General features: G+C 43.5%; 1 protein-coding gene across 9 annotated transcripts in view; it reads left to right on the forward strand.

Annotated features, from left to right (window-relative positions):
* erfl1 (Ets2 repressor factor like 1) overlaps positions 1-21,903 on the forward strand; it is a 102,735-nt gene that overhangs the window by 71,011 nt on the left and 9,821 nt on the right. For 2 of the 9 annotated variants that reach the window (XM_029452126.1, XM_029452133.1), the window contains exon 6: positions 13,984-14,084. The exons of the other annotated variants lie outside the window; for them this stretch is intronic. The gene's annotated coding sequence lies outside the window, so the exon portion shown is untranslated. The remainder of the gene's footprint in view (positions 1-13,983; positions 14,085-21,903) is intronic. 9 annotated transcript variants of the gene reach the window in all.

Raw genomic sequence — 21,903 nt, forward strand, 5'->3', positions numbered from 1 at the left:
ACTGATTTCTTAAATGTGTGTGTGCGGATCAGCACTTTGCATCCATGTGCTTTTTTTCTTCTTCACATGGGTGCAAGAGAGCTGCTTGAGCAATCACACAGACAGACGCTCGTGTCCTTTATCTCCATCTCAATAAAGTTCAGTGTAATTCGATTGAGATTAGTTGCACTGGCATGACAGCAGATCCCTAGTATTGCCAAAGCACTTAGGAGGCAATGACAGGACCACATCGACGTGCCCTAACACATACACAACACCCCTGCGACTGACCAACCTTGTAGAGAGAGAAAAACAGGGAGAGAGAGAGACACACATTGAAGAATGGAGGGACAGAGTGACGGCCGAGTCAAAGAGGTTTTGGCAAAAATCTCAGGATGATAAAGTTAAAGGATGATATAAAGTTGTCGAAAGAGCGCGAAAAGAAGAGGGGGAAAAATGATGAAGGGACCCGGATCAGAGCTGAAGCATGACAGAGTGCGTCCAAAAAGATGAAAGAATGATTGACTCGCAGGGAGGGAGATGAAATGGAGGAAGAAGGAGGTAGAGGAGGTGAAAGAGTGCAAGCAGGGAGAAAGGGCTGAGGACAGAAAAAGGGAGGACGAGAGATAAAGGGAGCAAGGGAGGATAAAATGTTTAAGAGTGATGTACGAGAAGAGGGAAGAGGAAGAGATTTACTAGAAGAGAGATTAAGTCAAGTTGTCCCCGGTCAGTCATTAATCCGATTTAAGAGCAATTAAGGTGAGACTGATTCCTTCCTAGAGAGAAAGAAATAGATGGAGAGGCTGAAGAGAAGGGGGAGAAAGAGAGGAGACAGCGAGGGAGGGAAGGAAAGAGTGATTGAAAGAGAAAAGGGGGGGAAATAAAACAGGTGTCTGAACTCTGAATGCCGGTTAGTGGACAAATTAGAAGCAATGCGCTTACATAGAGAAAACACGGCGACATATTTCAAACTATGTGATGCAATTATTTTACACTGTTGTAATATTTTTACTCCATGCACAAGCTGTGGATTAAAAATAGATCAGCCGACATGTGAAACTGTTGAAGGTCAGAGGTTAGCGTGAGAGGTGAACAATGTATTTTATGAGGTTTTTCTTGCACACTGATATCCCTTTGAATAAAAAGACATCTCCCGGGACATCAGGATCACACAGAAGTAACTCCTGACTCTGTTGACAGAAGCTTAATGTGAAAGCAAACCATCCAGGACTTCCAGTCTGCATGTTGGCTCTCTGCTACCTGTGAGATTATTCCTCTGAGAGCGGACAGAAGTTGTGAAGTTTTGAGTTTTAAGGTGAAAGCACGAAGGCCGTTTCCCTCTCGTCAACATGAGACAGAGAAGGGCAAAGAGGAGAAACAGACGGAGAGTGAGGGACAAAGTGAAGACGAATCTCCTTTCAATGAGAATGGGGGGAAAAAAGCAAAGAAGCAATGAAGGTAGCTCCCCCCCCCTCCTCCTCCTCCTCCTCCTCCTCCTCCTCCAACAAACCCCTCCAATCCCCGCTCGGTGTGCTTCATTGTTCCAGATGTGTATCAGAGGTCCCGGGGTCGACAGAGGGGTCCCTCCACTGCTGTAGCATTTCTGTGTCTATTGGGAGATGGTGGTCCCGATAGCTCGGCCGTCTGACACGTACACAACAGTACATAAATCAAGCGCACACATACACGCACTCACTCCATTTATCTCCCACTCAAGCAGTGCGGTGATAGCAGCCAACTCTGCATAGAGTCAGAGCGAGGGAGAGGTTGTGGTCTGTCTTGTTAAGTGGGAAAGTAATGGGTAGCTGTAAAAGGTTTACTTCAGTTGCTGCCATCTCTATTGTTCGGGCCTTCCCAGTGTTTATGCTTCTTTTGTTTGATATGCTCCAACAGTATATAGCACACTCGACTGCGTCCGTAATTGCTGTTCCACAAAACTGCAGGACAAGAGTGTGTTATTATGAAGCCCGTTAAGGCGAAGAAAGGAGCAAATTGAAAGCTAGATTTTGTTGAGCAACATTTTAGGCCTCTGATTGGAAATTATTTGACCTGACTTCATTCACTTACATCAGTTTTTAGTTTTTTTAGAAGCAGCTCACCATTATAGGGAAAATGATCTCCCTATTGAATTAATTTTAAGGCTTTTCTCCCGTCAAGATTCTCTCTATTTTTCTGTGACGCATCCATAGCAGTTTCGGTAAACCAATCTGTCGCCCATCACAAGTCCCAGATTGAGAGGCCATTTGGCTGCTGTTGACAGGAAGGAGCAGCTATTGACAGGGCCCTGCCGGGGAGGCGTGTCTCAGGCGCCACGTCCAAAGCGTTTGTGGCATTTAATACACTGTAGCAGTGGTCTTCACAGCCCTCACCCTGCATGCTACTGCCATAGGGATCAATATGCACTGGGTTAGAGAGAAATGGACCATCTGATGCACACTCAGAGAGGGGGATGAGGGAAAAACGAGCGAGAGAGGCAGAAACAGTAGGGAGGGGTGAGGTAGCAAGGGATTTAAAAAGAAAAAGAGAGGAGCACTTGAAATAGGGGAGATGGCGAGACCAAAAGGACGTGAAGAGAAGAGAGGAAATGATTAGAGGTACGGTTTAAAAGACATGGAGGCAGAGTGCTGCCCAGCACGGAGATAGAGAGCGAGGGAGAGAAAGTGGTCAGTTGTTGAAAGAGACGTTCAGCTGCGAGAGAAAACAGATTGGAGTGAACGGCGATAGACACAGAAAAAGAGGAAGACTCCAGACACCAGGGAGGATACACACAGGAAGGGAAAAAAGACATAAGGGAAGAGAAGAGTGGGAGATAGGAAGGGAGAGGGGGGCGGTAGACGAAAGGGAGGGGGAGAAAAACAGAGAGGGAGAGAGAGAGAGAGGTGCGGGGGAAGAATGAGGAGGAAAGGAGGGGGGTAAAATTTCCATCAGGTTTTCAATTGGGGCGGATCAATAGTGTATTAGAGCTCACCTTGACCCCGTCTCTCCCCCTTCTCCCCGGCCCAGCACACAGGCCAAGCTTCTCTCCCTCACAGCAGGGGACAGAGAGGGGGAGAGATTGCATTACGGCCTCCCTTTCTTGGACCAAAGTGGCAGAAAATGGCACAATAAAAGCAAGAGCGGACAGAAAGAAAGAGGAAAACTAAGTCGCGGCAGGGAGAAACCGAGAAAGTGGGAGACGAGGAGTAAGGAGTGAGCTGGAGGAGACACCAGCGGGTGATGTTGTGCTTGTTTGGACAGAGCTTTCGGAGAGAGGAAACCGGTTGGGTGCCGGGGAGCGTGTGCTTGGAGACATGACTTGTTTGTATCACTACACTCAAAGGGACAGGTTGCAACCGCAATATGTTGCCCACACGAAACACATGCATGAATACTTGATGCATAAAGAATGCAGACACGCATAGAAACTGTCTTGATTCACTCACAGGGGCTGTACAACTTCCTACGGTTGTATTTCTTCTGTCTTTCATCGTGTCTGCATGTTAGAGGTGCTCTCACACACTCATGCAGACGCCTGATCTCATCTGGGCTGTAAGTCTGCGTTAATTTAACTTTGACCGTAATCATCTTAACCCAAGAAAACAAAAGTTAAAGCTGCATTAAGCGATTATTGTCCGACGTAACAGATGCCCCTCTATTTTAATCAATAGAGCTATCTACAGATGCCATGTCACAGCTAGCATTTGATTTGTGCTATATGCGCATACCCAAAAGAATTTTAAGCTTCAAGTCTATTTTCTTCCGTTTTGTGCACGTAAATACTGGGATTGTGTGTTTGGCAAAAATGTGGGTGACCTACACTCAATACTGTGCCTGAACGCATCCTTTGTGACACTAAAGCTTCTGCTGCTGCTCTGCAGGCTGTGTAGACATTGTGTAAGGGTTCGTAGTTATAGCGAAGCTGTTAGCAAACATTCACCTACTTACACATCCACAGAGAAGCATGAGCCTCACAGTGGAATGATGTATATTATATATATATTAATATTCACAGGCCCTTTTGCTACACTTTGGTTTCCATCAGCACCTGAGGAAGATATCTGACGTTTACATTCACCTTATGAAAGCGTATTAGATGGTTGCTATTTGTTCAGGGGTTCATGAGAGCTGAGGGACTCAACCACGCAGTCTGTTTGTGTGTCAAACCATGTAAAGCAGTAAATGGCTAAACGCTGTGCAGAGCTGCAGAGTTGGGGGTTGATCCTCAGTGGGGTTGACACTACAAATTCACTTTTTAAAAAATGTTTATGTCAAAATATCACACTAGCTATCAGAGTAATTATGTAGTTTTCTAACTAGATCTATAATTTTCCATAGAATGTGAAAACTTAAGCTTTTTATGTTATTTCTATGACCTGCAGTGAGAATAAGTTGCATATAAAGACACACACACACACACACACACACACACACACACACACACACACACACACACACACACACACACACACACACACACACACACACACACACACACACACAGATAGGTAGGACACTCTCCATCATTGGAGGACAGGAAGATGTGAAGCTGTTTGAGGACAGAGGTAGGGGGCAGAGGGAGCCCGTTGATGGGGGGAGAGGTTGAATAAAAAAAATTGATCTGTGAATTTAGCATTTAGACACAGTTTACAAGAGGAGAGGCACGGGAACAGAGGGGACTGTGCGGGGGAGGACACTTACAATAGGTCAGCTCTACCTATTTGACTAACTGTAACACTGACACCCTGCCTTGTGTGCTGCGTCGTGCATATACCCCAGAAAACAAGCTAAATACAATTCTCACATTCTCCTCTCAACGATCCATCTTTGGGCGAGCGTGTGATTTAGCTGTTTAGACAGGAGCTTGTTTGTGAAAGCGCAGACCTACTAGCAGCACCATCCTCATCTCTTCCCCACATTTCCTAATGCTGTTCCTATTGTCACCCATCCACACTCCGGTGCACATGCACACGCCAAGACGCCCGGCAACAACACACACGTACACACACACACACACGCGCGCGCGCGCACCCTATCTCTTGACACACACGCATAGTAACACACCAACTCTGTCCCACTCGCTGAGGGGGAGAGAAGGGAAGAAAAAAGGAGAGAAAAAAGAAATCGATCGCCGGGGATAGCGGTGCGCGTCGGAGAATCGTATCTTGTCAAAATAATATATTACCCTCATCCCCGCCTGATCGATGCGGTGGATTAGGGACGGAGGGCTCCCTCTCTCCCCTCCTCTCTCTCCCTCTCTTCCTTCTCGGTGCTTGGTGCAGTTTAATATTTACCTCCGTGAAAGAGCGGCCGCGACGGCTCTCAGCCCTAATTGATTCCGACACATGGGGCTCTGTGCTGAGGCTGCGGATGAGAGAGGGAGGGCCGGCTGGAATGCAGAGGGAGAGGAGAGAAAGAAAGGAATGAACAAGAAAAGAAAGAAAGACAGGAGAGAGGGAGGAGGGCATGGAGGGGAAGACAACAGTGTAAACAGCAAAATAGTGGGAAATGTGGTGAATGCTTATTTCAAAGAGGGGAGAGACAAAAAACATTTCTAATAGAAGCTGCAGGAAGAAGGGAAAGGGCAAACGTGTAAAGGCTAAGCTAAAGTGTTCAGTTTAAAATAAGTGGAAGGATAAAGTTTACAGGGGAGATGGAGAGACAGGGTGACAGATGAACTAAAGGAAAACCATGGAGGTCAGAGGAAATATAGTTGGAAAGGTGTGAGATATAAGAGCTTAAGGTTGAGAGGGATGGCGATGTCCGTGGCACAAATAGGGGGGAGAGGGATGAATGGAAAGGATGGCGGAGAGGAAATGAATCAGGAAGAATGAGGGAAACGGAGAGGAGTAGGTGGAAATGGGACAGCACGCGGAAACGGCTTCAGGAGAGCTGGAAGAGAAACGGGAGGGATGAGGGCCGAGGAGAGCAAATGAGAGGGGATTAAGAGAGCGACATAAAGATGGATAGAAACAGAGGAGTGAAACATGACGGGCGCAATGTAGAGCACCAATAAAAACGGGAGAACAGGGAGGAAAGAAATAGGGGGGATGATGGAAAAAAGAGCCTGGCGCAGAGGTGACAGAATGATATCAGGTGGGATAGACAGAAAACAGGAGTGATAGCAGAGCGAGAGGCGGGAGGGTAGAGAGGGACCATATTTTCCGTTGAAGGAACTGGCCTGTCATGCTGTTCCGCCAGCTCAGAGCAGCTCTATAAAATACAGGGAGCAGGCGGGTCGTGTCGGGTGACTTATGTGTATATCTAGGCTTTGTCAATATTTCTTTCTGTCTTCCTTCCTCTGTGCTCCCCCTATTGCCTTCTCGCTCCTGTGCTCTCTTTTTCAACTCCAATTGTGCCTCCACTCCCTCTCTGTGTGCGTGTTTGTCCCAGTTAAGTGCTCACTTCTTCTCCACAGCAGCCGTGTTCATCTTTGATCCTCTTTCCTCTATCAAGTGGGTGCAGAAGGTATACGTTTGGGAAGTTGTCTGTGCCTTCGAGCGTTGGCTTGCAAGCCAAACACGACTGTGGCACAATGACTCGAGGACTTGGCAGGCGTACATCCCCCCACTGATTCCCCATTATGATACAATACAGGCAGGGATGATGAGCCTTGCAGTTAAATTGACATCATTGACGGAGCGCCAACACAAATATTCTCATTGATCTTCGTAACGTAAAGTCAGTCTCTAACCCCAAAAAACAAGCATGCAGCCACTGGTGTTTCCCACCTACACAGTCCCTGTTTTTCACTTTCTCTTCTGCATGATTGCATGTATGAATGAATGAATGCATGTGTTTGTGTACGTCTCTCTCTCTCTCTCTCTCTCTCTATGCACACTCCTCTAGTCAGCCCCGATACAGAAGCACCGGGTGGTAGGCTGATTTATTCATGTAGTCCCAGTGAGGATTGCACCTCCTCTTCCTCATTTGGCATGGTTTAGTATCCTGAGCACAGGCCTGCGGAGACTTGGGTCCATGGGGGGGCCCAGACATCCTGCAGATACACTGCCCCGGTGTACAACTGGTGGACACTCACAAATTACCCTGCTCTACATTTCATGTATATTCATTAAGAAAACACGTCAAAACTTCTCAGAACTCTTCTGCCTTAAAAACATGTGAGGTTTTAAATCACGCAGGTGGGACCTCGCCTTATACATTTGTATTAAGAGAGAAAACACTTGTATAAGGTAAGAAAACAAATCTGCCACCCTGTGATTGTGATGTGGATCTGTTTCAAGCTGCCAGTCCTTGACAACTGAGTGTCACTGTGGAAACAGAGAAAGGGAAAAAAAAGATACAGGACGTAGAAGTTGCACTCGAATGAAACAGAACTTATTTATCTTTACAGAACAAGCTGAAAATTCCCAATCCATCTCCGTGACTTCCTTTGTCTCTGATCTATTGGTTTTTTTCCTTCCCTCTCTCCCTCTCTCTCTCTCTCTCTCTCTCTCTCTCTGTCGCTGTGTCTGTTCTTTATTTACACCTCTCCCTGTGTCTCTGCAGTGGCTCAGGGAGCGGTAACAGAAGTGTCACTTGTCATTATTGGTCTAATTCAGTAATCCGTCATCGTGCACTCACTGTATGCAGCGCATTATATGCCGGCACAGCAGGTGTACTACGCACTGAGGTGGAGATTCGATTTGACACGCACACACAGGCGAGAGGGCCGACAGGGGCCGGGGCAGATGGGGGCTCAGTGTGTGTGTGTGTGTGTGTGTGTGTGTGTGTGTACATTTATTTGTGTGTCTGTATGAGAGAGAGTGAGAGATGGAAACACAGATATAAAGATGGAGAGATTGAATGTGTGTGTGTGTGTGTGTGTGTGTGTGTGTGTGTGTGTGTGTGTGTGTGTGTGTGTGTGTGTCTTGTTGAACTCGTAGTTTGTCTTGTTTGTGTCTGAAATATTTTTCTTGACTTCAAAGTTTGTGTTCATCCCTGTGCTGAATGTGTTTCATGACCCTAAGGTCCAAGTAACCCAGTCAACAACCAGTAGGGTGTAGAAAACTCTCTGAAAATAATCTACAATATGATCTACAGCACAAAAAGAAGGCTGTTTTTAAATGTGGTGTAAAGTTGTTTTGATTCTCAACATGTTTGATTCTCTGGTCTGCAGGTTTAACTGAAGCTTTACGCTTACGTTGTCTTTATTTAGAACGTTTTACAATAACTGAATTAAAAAGACTTCATAGCTACATACAGTCAACTGAATCTAATTCATAACATTTGTTTATTTGCTTATTTATTTGAACTGTTTTGGCATGAGCCAATAGTTTATTTTATTTTCACCTCTCACTGTCCGGCATCTCTGCCTTTATTTGACAGCTATAATAGAGATGTCAGAAGACGAGGGGGGGGAGAGAGAGAGAGAGAGAGAGAAGCTATGGTATGCAACAAAAGGGACATTGTGTTTATGTGGTCAGCATTTAAAACCCTTAAGCCACCCGGACGCCCCCACATTTTATTATTAGATCATATGGAGACACTAATAATAATGGACTAAAGGGAAAGACACTGGGAAAGTAATATTACACACCCTTAAGGGATGTAACAGGAGCTTTCACTGGCCAGGTGTTAGCCAAGGTTTCTCTCTCTGCTCTCATCGGTCTGCGACAACAACAATGTAAAGCTGCGCCGGTCTTTATCTAATTCATTTGTTTATATATAAACAAATATATGCGTACGATAAGCTAATATTACCCGTTTCATCTGCTAGCTCTACTTTATGCTAGCTGTCACATTACTGCAGACACGCCAGGTTCTTGTGCATGTTGCTGTGTACAATGTTCAACCTCACTGGATGAATTTACCTCCAATCTACCGACTCTTTGTCCTATCTCGCTACCGATAACGGGCCCTCATAATGGCTTTATCCTCTTTTATCAGATATTATTTAGGTTAATCATTCACACTTAATCTTTGGTTTGTATCGAGGCCTAATTGCCTGTCCTGCTGTCACCATTGTTCAATTTGAAGGCATTTGTATCGTGCAAATGCTTTCCGTGTTGCTGCCGTATGACACCAATTAATCATAGTGCATCTCTGGAAATTTAGACAAAAAGGTTTGTAGTTTGTCCTCCATTATTGATGGCACCTTTGCGCAGCAGCAGTCACCGGCTGCACTGCACACTCAAAGGTCGACCCCTTGGTACGTTTGCTGTTCAACAAAGCTGAATTTTCCCCACATGTCACACGATATTGATTGCATACATTGTGGTAGTGTGATCCCCGGTCCAACAAATAAATGGTTCCATTGAAAACTATTACAAAGGAAGAAAAAAAAACAACCTTTTTTTATGCAATACTGTCAATCTCACATCCCCTGGGTCCCATGGTGCCAGCTGCACTGCATTCTGGGTAGGAGAGTTTAAAAACATACCCAGTGTGAGAGGGATGAGGTTTAAGGTTGATGTTGGGGCTTCCCCTTCTCTCTTTATCACTGGCAATTTGTATGTGAGTGCTCACCTCAGTACTCCCAGCGGGCATGGTGGATTTCATCAAGGTCTTAACCCCACAAGGCTACAAATCTGGTTACCACTGTAAGTGTTTTAAACTGTTTAAACTATCAAAATGCTCCACGCTGAATCCCAGGCCGCGTTTGAGTCCCGCCCAGACCACACTGAACCATATGAGTCTAACTGCATTTACTTTGTTCCTCTTATTTTATTTTTGCTTCATATAACACCTGCCATTTCCACCGGTTCATCAAACTCCAGCTCTCAGCTGACTCCGAGGGGATTCAGCACTATTGGTTTGTGTTAATCTCAAGTTTTTACTGCTGGTTTTATTGATTCATTTTCATCATTCCTTTTTTTCATTAACAACAAGTTAGCAAAATATAAGACTTTTTATGTGATTTGACTATCTCCCAACTTTTTATCTTTGGGTTTGTGCATCAGTAGATCCGCCTGAATGGCTGCTTTCTTTAAATCATTAATATAGGACTATTGTTGCCCAATATTCATAATAATCAACACGAACACGCCTGTACAAAATCTACACCTCCGAGGCAGTTCTATCTTTTTTGTGATTACATAATTGCATTTGGCATAGTGGAACTTTTTATAGGTCCAAACTCAAAAATGGCTGACTGGTGAATACACATTTAGTGCAACTTAAAGCTCTCAAGGAAATGTTTCAAAGTTCAAATGAGACCAATTATTGCAAGAAAAACATATTTATTGAGCTTCAGCCCAATACTATATACAACTTTACTCAAAATATGCATTCTTTCTCATTTCAAAAGTGTAGTAAAAGTTACTAAATCATCACGCCATCTTTTCACTTTTTCATATTGTCTTCTCTTCCAAAAAGCTATTTTTCTCAAACATCGCGATAGTTCAGCTTGACCTCATTAAACTTGTCAATTCTCATTAGAGAGAAACGGGGCTGGTGGGTAACGAGAGTTTTTCTTTTGTATAAATCAACTTTACTTGAGACTTTACAAAAAAAAGCGTATTACGTTTCTATTATTATTATTAGTTCTATATAATAACGCTGATAACAGTTGTATTACCGCATCACTGGAAGCAAAACATGCGTAAAAGTGAGAAGTAAGAAAAAGAAAACGCTCTTTATAGCTGCTACTCATTATAATGTTTACTAAGTGCGGACCTTTCCGTCTCTTACATTGCTGTAGTGTCATTTCTCTGCAGCCCAATCTCTCTTCCTGCACACAAGCACAAACAAAAAATGGGTGAGTCACACAATGACATCATTTTGTTGGCTTATTACAGACATAACTGCATTAAACATAAATAATAGTATCAATATGTTCTGCTTATAGAAGCATTTGCCTCACTAATTGATTCTCAAGCCTGCAGAAAGAAACCTAAAATTGATTTTATCTATCGCGGTCGGTTGCCTGATGATGATCACCGACTGGAGGTTTATTTTCCATTATATGATCAGAGGCAGTCAATACGCTCAATAACCCTCTCATCTCCTCCCTGCTTCAACTTCATAATGTGCCCTTCCCGAATACACCCATATCACACATAATGATTATAATATTTCATAATAATAGTTTAAGCATATCGACTTGTTTAAGCGCTTATTTGTGCTATAGCATCTTATAAATGATGATTAAAACAGCCGGTAATTATATGGTTAATAACAGATGTTATGCACACAATAAAGGGTGGATGGGCAAGCGAAGGAAGAGAAGGAGTTTAGGGGAGGGGAAGAAGTAGCAAAGTTGGAGTAATAAAAGAGGGAGGAGGGAAGTAAGGAAGGAAAGTGTTTGAATTATTATCCTGTATATGCCTGAGTGGACATGAGACAGAGAGCAGGGGGCGATATGGCGAGTTGTTGAAGAAAAGATGAGAGTTGAGCCCGAAGGTGGGGAGGAGAGAGAGAGGGGGGGGGGGGAGAGATGGAGAGGGGAGGGCTGATGATGAATGGATGGAGAACAGGGATGAGAGACGGAGCAGCATGAAAGAGTATATACGGTGCGCGGTCCCGCTCCGAGGATGATGAAACGTTAATTAAAGTAAACGAGCTACCTGAGCTCCCTGGCTAACCTCCTGTCACACTCTGTCAGGAGACGAAAGAGGGGAGGGGGGAGGAGGGAGGTGGAAATTTGACTGAACAGTGGAGAAGTTGGGTAATCCAGCTGTGGCTTTAGTTCAAGGTTGATTGATGTCACAGGCACCAGGCGTCGTCACGCGTCTGCAGATCAGCACTTTCATTCTTATATGATCGGCATTTATTCTTCATGCACATATTTAGTTTTGGGGTCACGCTCATATTCCTCCACTTCTGATTGAAATTCCTATATGTTTTAATTATTTTTAGAGCCAGTTTGTTTGTGCATGGATTGTCAATTGAACTCTGTTGAAGTGACGTTTTACAAGTTATAGGAACTTTTTTTAAATGACCTCAATATGCACCTATCAGTAATTGTGCAAAACAAAAATTTGACAAATAACGTAGTCCCTAATTTCCCAATCACAATCCACCTTTTCTTTTTTGTGTTGCATGTGTGCTCCAGCCGCGTCCCTGCTCTGTGTGTTTTGGGCTACACGACTTATTCCCCCTTCAGTCCACGCAAGGTTTATCCGCCAAGATCACCTTTGTTTCTTTTTTTAATGCTCATATTCATTCAATTAATCTGGGCTCTAATTTGTTTATATATTTATTTACTCGGTCTCGCTATCACTCTCTCCTTTTTTTCATCTCTCTCCAACGATTATCCTGGCGTCTAATTAGAAATCGATGCAGCTGGGCCGGCGGGTATTTGCAATGTGTTTGTGGACGTTGAGAACAATTCCCCGGACAGAAAAGACCGAGAGAAGAAAGAGAGAGGAAGAGGAAACGCTGCACTGCACCACACACACACACACACACACACACACACACACACACACACACACACACACACACACACACACACACACACACACACACACACACACACACACACACATATTCTGACAACCGACTTTATTGCTTGCAGCTATTCTTCTTTCTTAAAAGCAGTAGGCTAAGTAAAATAAAAAAAGAGAGAGAGAGAGAGAGAGAAAGGATGGAGGAAAGGAAAAATGAAAAGAAAATCATTTTTTAACGACTGACGCGAGGGAGTTTTGCAGAATTGTTGAGGAGTGTTTCCCCGTCTTTTAGGAAAACAAACAAATCTCGAAGTGGAAAAGCACTTTAAATGTGATGGCCTGCCTCTAACCTCAGCGCCTGCTTTGCCAAAAGTCGAAGGAACATGCGCTCGGCTGTGACTCGATATGAAAGCTAATTATTATTATTATTATAATAATTATTAGACTTATTGTTGTTGTTGTTATTATTATGGGGTAATCATGCATGTTATTATAAGCATTAAGGCTTTCATATGGCAAGATTTGTAATTCATGCATTTGTCCAAATTACTATATATAAATCATGTGCAATAAGATGAAGCAACATTTTTTACATTTACATTTTGTCTCTTAAAATACCTGAATTAATATATATATATATATATATATATATATATATATATATATATATATATATATATATATATATATATCAATTAATATATAAGGAATATGAAGGGACGTTTGCAAGTTTAGGGGGACACATTATGCTACACTTAGAATGGACTGTGCTCCACGTTTTCTTCCTCTTCGTCTTCGGTCATTACTGTCGCCGGTGTCTGTCTGGTGCTCACACCGAGTCGGAGTCGCCTGCTCTCCGCCGTGTCCTGTGGAGACGAGTCGGTATAGAAGCGACGGGTTAGCGCCATTACCAGAGCCGATCGAAACTAACCGGATTAGCAGCAGCCAGATGAAAAAAGAAAGTGTTGTAACCAAGTGAAAAAAAAAAAGAAATGTAAGGAATGAGAGCCTCGCACCTTTATTAGTTCAGCTTTACACCACGGTGTGTTTACCGTCTGTGCTCTGCGCTTTATTGGCTCGCCCCATAATCTGTTTTTCAGACGCTGTTTCTCTCTGTTTTCTGTGTTCATCATCGCAAACGAGATGCATCACTTTCCGTGTGTGTGTGTGTCTCTGTGTATGTGTGTGTGTGTCTGACTCTTCATGGGTGCACCAGTCAGGAAGTGTCATATCGGGAAATACAGTGTTGGAAGTGTCACCCCCCTCTGCATGATGAGGAAAACTGAATAACTTGCTTTTTCTCCTTGTTGCTTCACATTTCATCAACCCCTGTGATGCTTTACTTGTGCCAAAACCATCAGTCTGGGCTCCCACGTTAGTGTGTGTGTGTCTGTGTGTCTTTGTAGTGTGTCTGTGCAGTGTAGCAGTAAGTCATATTTGAGGCTCTATCCCTGCATTTTCTGTCAGTCTGTCTTTCCATCTTGCACGCTCATTAAACGTCCCTCACACACACACAGACACACACACACACACACACACACACAGTCACACACACACTCTCTCTCTCTCCATCTCTCTCTGTTTTTCTCTCAGTCTCTCTCCCTCTCCTCCTTCTTCTTCCTCCGCGCCTCACGCTCCCCTTGCCCGTGGCTATATGATCGTGAAAAATGTGTTTACAAAACTCGCTCTCTCGCAGATCAAACCGTACGGACGAATCAAAGACTTTGGAGAGAGGAGAGAGAGGCAGAGAAGAAGAGAGAGAGAGAGAAAGAGATAGAGAAGGGGAACGAGCAGAGGGTGTGTAGAGGCCTTATAATTTTAAAATTCTCTGTGTGTTATTCTCTTTTTTCTCCTCTTGTGTTTGTGTGTGTGTGTGTGTTGATGTCTGCCTGTATCTCCTTTGGTAATACAATATCTTTAAGGCCCCCAAAACAACTATCTGTGTCTCACAGTTAAACATGAGATAATGCAATATTGATGTCTCCTTGTCTTTGCTATAACGCAATACTAAGCCCATTCTGGCTGGACACACTAACATGGACCGATAGTGCCCTTGCACTTAAAAGAATTACTGTGATCCTGTAATAAATTTTAGAGGGATGTTACACAAATACGAAGTCCCTGAAGGAATATAGCAGAGTTAGTGAAACCAGAGGAGTTGAAAATACTCCCAAAGTAGCATCAGGTCACATTTCAGACTAAGTATTCAGCACAAGACGCTCAACAAGTCCAGAAGGGATTATTTTTCTCTTTTATGCATTTGCTTTTTAAAAGAATGATTCAAGATGTTGCAGGTGGCCCCAATTTAAAGAGACTAATGTCTTTGTGTCCTCACAGTAGGGACTGCATGCATGCACTTCATCTTGTCAGAGATTGTAGTCCTAAGGTTTGTTCGCATTAACTTTCTAGTTCCATTAAAGTATTTCTAAATGCAACTCATTGACACCTGGTTTTAATGTATTTGATAAATATGTTCAATCTAAACAAAACCAAAAAAAAAAGGCAGTTTGAGAATTTCTAAAAGCACAAAATGTGACATTTTCATATCGGTGAGTCGAGTGCAAAATAAACGTGACCTCTTCTGGAGAAATGAGAAGCAATTTTACAAGTTTCGATACTATTTGATTGAGTTTCGGGATAAGTCTTGTGCCCACATGGTGTGCTACTTTTGTCAATCAAAGAAAATCAATTTATGTTCATATAATTAGAGTTAAAAACATGCTTGAGTTCAGGCTCTTTGAGAAGTTGCAGAAGTGAGAGGACTTGTAAAGAGAAGGCTCTTGATTACCTCCTGTTGTGTTTATGACAGTCGAGATGTTTTTATAGGAGAGGAGAGTGTCCAAAGTAATTAGACAAGGACAGGATGAAGACTTAAAAAGGACAAACAGTGGGACACAGGAGGATAGGAAGAGGATTGTCAGTTATAAGCTGAAGAAGGGGGTAAAGGGTGAGGAGAGGAGAGGGAGGGGGGCAGACAGACAGGCTGGGGGAGCGATTATAGCAGGGTTTATGTATGAGCTATTGATTGAGTCGGTGGTGACTTCTTGAGTGGTTAATTCGGGAAGTGAGAGCGATAGAGAGAGTAACTCACTGACCAGAGAGGGGAGGGTGGGTGGATGGGGGGGGGGGGGGATAAAGAGAGAGATAGAGAAAGCATGATGAGGATGAGTAGAGAGAGAGAGAGAAGTGCATTTCCTCGGGTAAGAGAGTGGAAAACAAGACACTATTTGCAAGAGGTTGTTCTTAGTGACTAATGACGGCATCATTACACTTGGGTTTTGTCAAAATTTGCTGTATTTCCTTGTTGTTTTGTGACCCACAGATCTCACTGCTGTATGTGCAATAATAATAATAATACATTATTCTTCATACCTTATTCAAGTAGTATTGAACCACTTTGCCACAAACTAGGCTTGCACATAAATAATTCTTTAGCATTTTAATTACATTTATTTGGGCTATGCATGAACAAATTAAAGTAATTCGCAGACAAATAAATGTACCTTGTGTCATCCTATGTACTTCTGTTTGTGGTCAATTAGAGCCCAGATAAGTCCAAACCATTGTTACCTCTTGTGCACAAACTCTTCTCAAACTCCAATCACATACATCTTAGACTTACCCCACACTCATAGATGTAGTGTATATAGAAATCCATTTTAATCTAACTATGTTTTACAGCTGTGGTCTCCGAGATACATTTGTCATTTTCTGTTGCACACTTCTGAAATATATCATCAGTTCCAAATTATGTTAAAAAGCACTTCACATGAAATGAAGTCAATAAAGTATCAAGGTAATATGTCTATGTTAAGTATGTTTTTGAGCTGCTAAAGGGGGCTCCAGGAACCTAAACACAACGTTACAGACTTTTACAGTTTACATTTACTCTTTCCTTTTGAACTAACTATAGTTTTGTGAGCTGCTGCTTTCAAATCCTAAAAAACTTGGCTCTATTTTAAGGCAATTTTGTTTCCAAATGCTCTCTGGAAACAGATCACTGTGTCACCTTGTCTGTAGAAGTCAAACTCAAGAGCAACAACTTGGACTAGTGTGTGTGTGTGTGTGTGTGTGTGTGTGTGTGTGTGTGTGTGTGTGTGTGTGTGTGTGTGTGTGTGTGTGTTAGATTGGTTATTATACTAAATGTGTCCAAATGTGCATTTCGTTAGTAATGCATCACTCATAGTTTTTTTGCTGGTAGGATATCCTGCAGTCAATTTCCTAAAAGCTGCGCGCGTGCGTAGGCTACGTGGGTTTTGCGTAAATACGGGTATGTGTGCGTGCGTGAGTGAGTGTGTGTGTGTGAAGGTCAGCTCGCCGGCGCAGTTTCTTTTCCTATTTCTCTTCCCTCTCGCGCAGGTTTTGATCTCTCAGCCGCGAGATCAAAGGCGCTCTCTGGCTATTAGTCAGCGCGAGCCATTGATCCCTCATCGATCCACGCGAGACACAGCCGCCCCGTGAACACCGCGCGAGGCTCCCCAAAGCTCCTCCCGCGCGTCCGGAGAGAGAGAGCGAGCAGGAGAGAAGGAGAACGTAAGAGGGAGGTGGAGCAATGTGTGTGTGCGAGCACGTGCGTGTGTGTGTGTGTGTGTGTGTGTGTGTGTGTGTGTGTGTTTTTCTACTAGCGCGGGCAGAGCCAAACTCGAGCTTTTTCTTTGCCGCGGGACATGAAACAATGAGGCTCGAGCCGGTTTTAATAAAGCGCGCTTTCCCTCCTTTCAACTCTGGCGCGAGGCGGACGAGCCGGCAGCGGAGAGCGATCGATAATTAATGACGATGAATAATTTAACCCTATCGATTGATTCTTTTTTCTTCATCCTTTTCCTCCTTCTTTTCCTTATTTTTTTTTAAGGCCGGCGTTGCATACCGCACTAATACCGCTTCACGCGCGCACATCCTCATCTCCACTCACCTCCTCTTAAACTTGTTGGAGTTCTCCACCTTTCATGGAAGCCTATGAAACACAGGTTTTCCTTATTTATCAGAAGATACAGAAGTCTATGACACGTGTAGTCTCAACTTCACCCAACTGTAGGAATCATTAGAGCTCTAAAACTTTAGGCCTTTAAAGAATAAGGCTGGTGATATTATTTATATTTTTTATTGTCCCTTTCAAGTCGATATACCTCCATTGTTGTTGAACAAACTATTAAACACACTTAAATGAGCCACACTGGTGCAATGAGCACCATAATGAACATGGCCACTGTAGTTTACTTTGAGTCTCTCACACTGTCCTGGTCCCATAAACATAAACTCACTGGGTCATCAAATGTGTATCAATCCGCAGCTGAAAATAGTCCCCAACAAATGCACCAGTTTGGGTAACATCTGCTAAAAACAAAAGAGGAATTTATTTCCTCTTTAATAAATTAAACTTCACACTTATGACCAAATTATTCTTTAAATCTTAAAACTAAGGTCAGTTTTTTGCTTAATTTCTTAACATTTCAGCTATTTGTTGCATGTTTTTAAACATATTTCTGACATTATCCATATAAATATTACATTGGCCACACAGTCACTATACCCGCTGGTACATTATATGTTTCAAAATGAATTTCGCTGAATGATATTCTGGTTTGGCGGTTCTGTGATAGCCTGTCTCTCGGAGGAAAGGACTCCGTAGCGTTGCCCCTGCATTGGGGAGGTAATGGCTGCTCTGTGGGAGAACAAGCAGAGTCCCAGAGCCTCAGTACTCCTGTAACTATACATCTTGGTTAAATACACTGACAGTACTGCACTGCTGTCTGTTCCTATTACAGTGTTGTACTGAATTCTCACTCTTTCATATGACAGCATGATGTACTATGTAGGGGATACAGGACTCAAGGTACAAAGCAGGAAACATGGAAATTTAGCTGCTACGAAAGTTGCAATATGGCCAATATAGTGTTAGTGGATGCAGCTTCTTGACTCTTAAACATTGTACAACATAGTTGGATAGGGTTTTCAGCAATCCCTGTTTGATTTGATTTATTAATGTATCTACAAAACACATTAATACAAGGGATAACTAAAGTGATAACAGTTATTTCTAACATAGTTCTAGGATGCAACATCAAATTAAACAATCGTATATTTAACCATGAACCAGTTTTCTTTGGGAAAAAACTAATTGGTTAAGTTTTGGGTGAGTTTAAAGTTAAGAAAATGTATTCATGGGAGAACCATCCTTATGTTTTGTTTGAGTAGAGCGTAGGACATCTCTGAGAAGATATTCAGGAGTGTTTTACTTCCTGTATTATGATGTTTGTTTTGAGGTTTGTCTACACGAATCTGATACTTTAAGTATTATAGGCCGCTGTGGTGATCAGATTAGATTCAGCGTTGACTTTTCTCTTTAACATTTGAATGGACAGGTTCTTTTTCCATCTTCCTCCTGACCAACCCTCCCCCTCTCCTCTCCTCTCCTCGCTCTCTCTCCCCTCCTCGTTTCTCCTCTCTCCTTCTTTCCATCTCCTCTAACAAACCCATAGCAGAGTCCCTCTGTTCTTCCACCCTGAGGCTGACCAGTGTGTCAGAGCTAACCAGGGAGAGGAACAGAGAGAGAGGGAAAGACAGAGATAGCGGGAGAGAGGCAAGTATAGAGAAAGGGAGAGAGAGAGAGAGGGTTCAGTTGGGCCTTTTTCAGGGGCAACCAAAAAAAAGGAAGATGAGACAGATGTACAGAGCCCGTTTCATCTTGTGGAAAAAGAAAGCGGGAGAGGCCAGACTCTTCATGCCTCTCATATTTTTATATCTTTTTATATCGTGACCCATCACTCTTTCCTTCTTTAGACAGCACTGGAGATATAATGTTGCCTGAATGTCAGTCTGCCCCCCCCTTTCCTCCCTCTACCCCAGTCACTCTGCAGAATTTCAAAACATAGTTGGTACTTCAGTAAATTCCACACACTGTTTCCTCTTCACTCCCGTCAGTGGCCTACTAACCTCGGCTCCAACAGTTAGCTGACGGGCCCGGTCCTATAGATTACCAGCCTGGTTGCAAACTTGCATCAGCGTGTATCCTTCAGTCCTGTTTGGGAAGAAGATGTTATGCTCCAAATAAACACCCAAATACAGATCTCTTCCAAACACCTGAAACTCTTGTGAAATACGCCTTTAATTTAGTTTTGATCTTGTTGGACGGTAAGCTGAATCCCAACTATGGGCATATTTAATATCAGGATCAAATGATTATACAATTATCACAGACTCTGCGGCTCCCCTCAGCGATACAAAGTGTGTACACAGGCACACTACCTCTCTAGCAATAACCGAGAGACAGACAAGGTAACAAAGTTAGCAGCTAGCTGGTGAAGAAAGAGGAATATTCAGCAGCTAAAAGCCCGAGACCTCGCTCAGGAGTTGTACAGAAAACAGAGCTAAAAGGGAGTGAAAGACTCCAAATGAATGCTAATGTTCCTCTGTGTCCACTGGACGTGTAAGTAAAACTGTGAGGCAACAAGTTCACCTTCTCAACCTGATGGTAAAAACATTTCAAGGTTGTGTTTACAGCTTGTTTCTATTGTTCCCACAAGGCCAACAAGTGCAGGTTTGAAGATGATTTAAAGATGTGCACTGATTCGGCCTTTTCGGAGACTTTGTGTCTGTTTGTTTGAAAGTCGAGCAGAAGCACTTAATGACCTTCCACCCGAGTGAAAGAGTGCGAGTCCTTGCATCTTTGTAGTGTCGTAAAGACAGGAAAAGCTGTCCCTAAAAACAGCCGACTCTTTCAACTGAATTATCAAAAGCTTCTGACTCATCGACACACCGGAGGGTTTTGCTAAAACTAGCGTGGGCCTACACTCCACAGCATGTGGAGGAGCTCGACTGAGGTTTGTTTTGAGCGGTGAAGGTGTTTTTGTCAACGTGTGACTGTGTGCAGTAACTCGGTGCCCCTATTGTATGTATTTACCTTTGTCCCCAGTAACTGTGTGATCCATCATCCAGACTGGGTTTTTATCGGTGGCCTTTTTCTGGGAGAGGGGGGGTCCTTTTGTTTGGACTGTTGTGTCCACAGTTGCTCTGTGTTGCATTTTTCTGTCCACACACATCTCTGTGCTCAATCAGTGCAATCTTTAGTAAACAAAGTGCATTCTCTCTTTCAGCTCAGTGAGATGTGTGTTAGTGTGTCGATATTGATTCAGTCAATATCTATGGGCTCCATGTCTTATTGTGTGTGTGTGTGTGTGTGTGTGTGTGTGTGTGTGTGTGTGTGTGTGTGTGTGTGTGTGTCGGCTACCTGAACACCTGTGTATTTGTGGCATATCTGCTTGAGACTGTGTGTTTACTGTGCATGTACAATCCATTACAATCTGTGAGCGTCTGTATCTGACAGCCTGTGCATGCATGTGTGTGTAAGAGTGTGTGTGTGTGTGTGTGTGTGTGTGTGTGTGTATGAGGAGCAGTATTCCCTGGGCTGCTAGTTATAATGTTTCTGGGGGTGATGGGGGGAACTTGAAAGCCCTGCGCTGCCCAAATCAAAACTAACAAGGAAATGATGGGGGCTCCTTTATCTCCTCTCTGGCCTGGGGGGCCGAGGAGGGCGAGAACGGGAGACTGGAGAGGGAGGGGAGTTAGGAGGAGGGAGGGAGAGGAGGTAGAAAGAGGGGGGGGGGGGGCTGCCTGGCTTCCTCTTTGATTTGTAAAAAATGCATTACCTCCGAAATCAAACGGAAAATTACTGTGCCGAAGCAAAACACACAGAGCAGGAGAGAAGAGGAGATGTGTGGGGCGGGGGAGCAGACAGAGGATAGGTGTGTGTGAATAGAAAGGAGGTGGGAAAGAGGAAAGGAGGATTCACCTGTATAGTTACGCTGTCGGAGAGGAAAAGGGAGGATGGATATAGATGTAGGCGGTGTGTAGGCTGTATGAGAGGTAGCCGGAGAGACCCTGTCAGAGAGCAGCTCACATATATATTATCCTCAGAGGACCGAGTTTATACATGCTGTGGACCAGGAAAATACGCCAAATGAAACATATGATGCAGTATTGATGATCTGTAGCCCACAGGGAAAAAGAAACTTATAGATTACTACCTCGAACACAAGGAATATCTTATTTTTTAAAGGCTCGTACCAATATCCGCTGAGGCCTTCTGTCAGATGTACGGCTTGTATGGAGTTTTAATAGAAGGACGTACGTTTTGAAAGAGAGACGTTTCTAATTGTGTGAAGGCCGATGTGTGTTTGGATATCCTACTGGTACACTCGATACAAAATGATCTAGCCACGTGTAGTGAGGTTCAGATCTTGCGTGAAATGAGCTCTTTGTGAAGGCAGTTTATTATCATATATATTATTTTAACCCGGGTGATAACTTTGGGTCATTATGGGAAAGTGAGCGCAGGCGGAGACACACGGCCGGTACATAAAGATAAGAAACGATAACATGAATGATATAGAAGAAAAATAAATACGTGAGTGAGATAGGGTGAATGCCAACTCTATATTTGAAGACAGAAGGAGCGGCTTGAAAACAAGAAAGATGAAGAGAGGGAGTGAGAGGGGCCACAATCCAAAGGCTAGAAGCAGGGTGAGAGCGAGCGAGAGATAGAGAGAGTCGGTCAGAGAGAGAGAGAGAGAGAGAGAGAGAGAGAGAAATGCCTGGAGTTAGCAATAATAATTTATAC

The sequence above is a fragment of the Cottoperca gobio genome, chromosome 16 (assembly GCF_900634415.1).
Source record: "Cottoperca gobio chromosome 16, fCotGob3.1, whole genome shotgun sequence".
Classification (NCBI taxonomy): domain Eukaryota; kingdom Metazoa; phylum Chordata; class Actinopteri; order Perciformes; family Bovichtidae; genus Cottoperca; species Cottoperca gobio.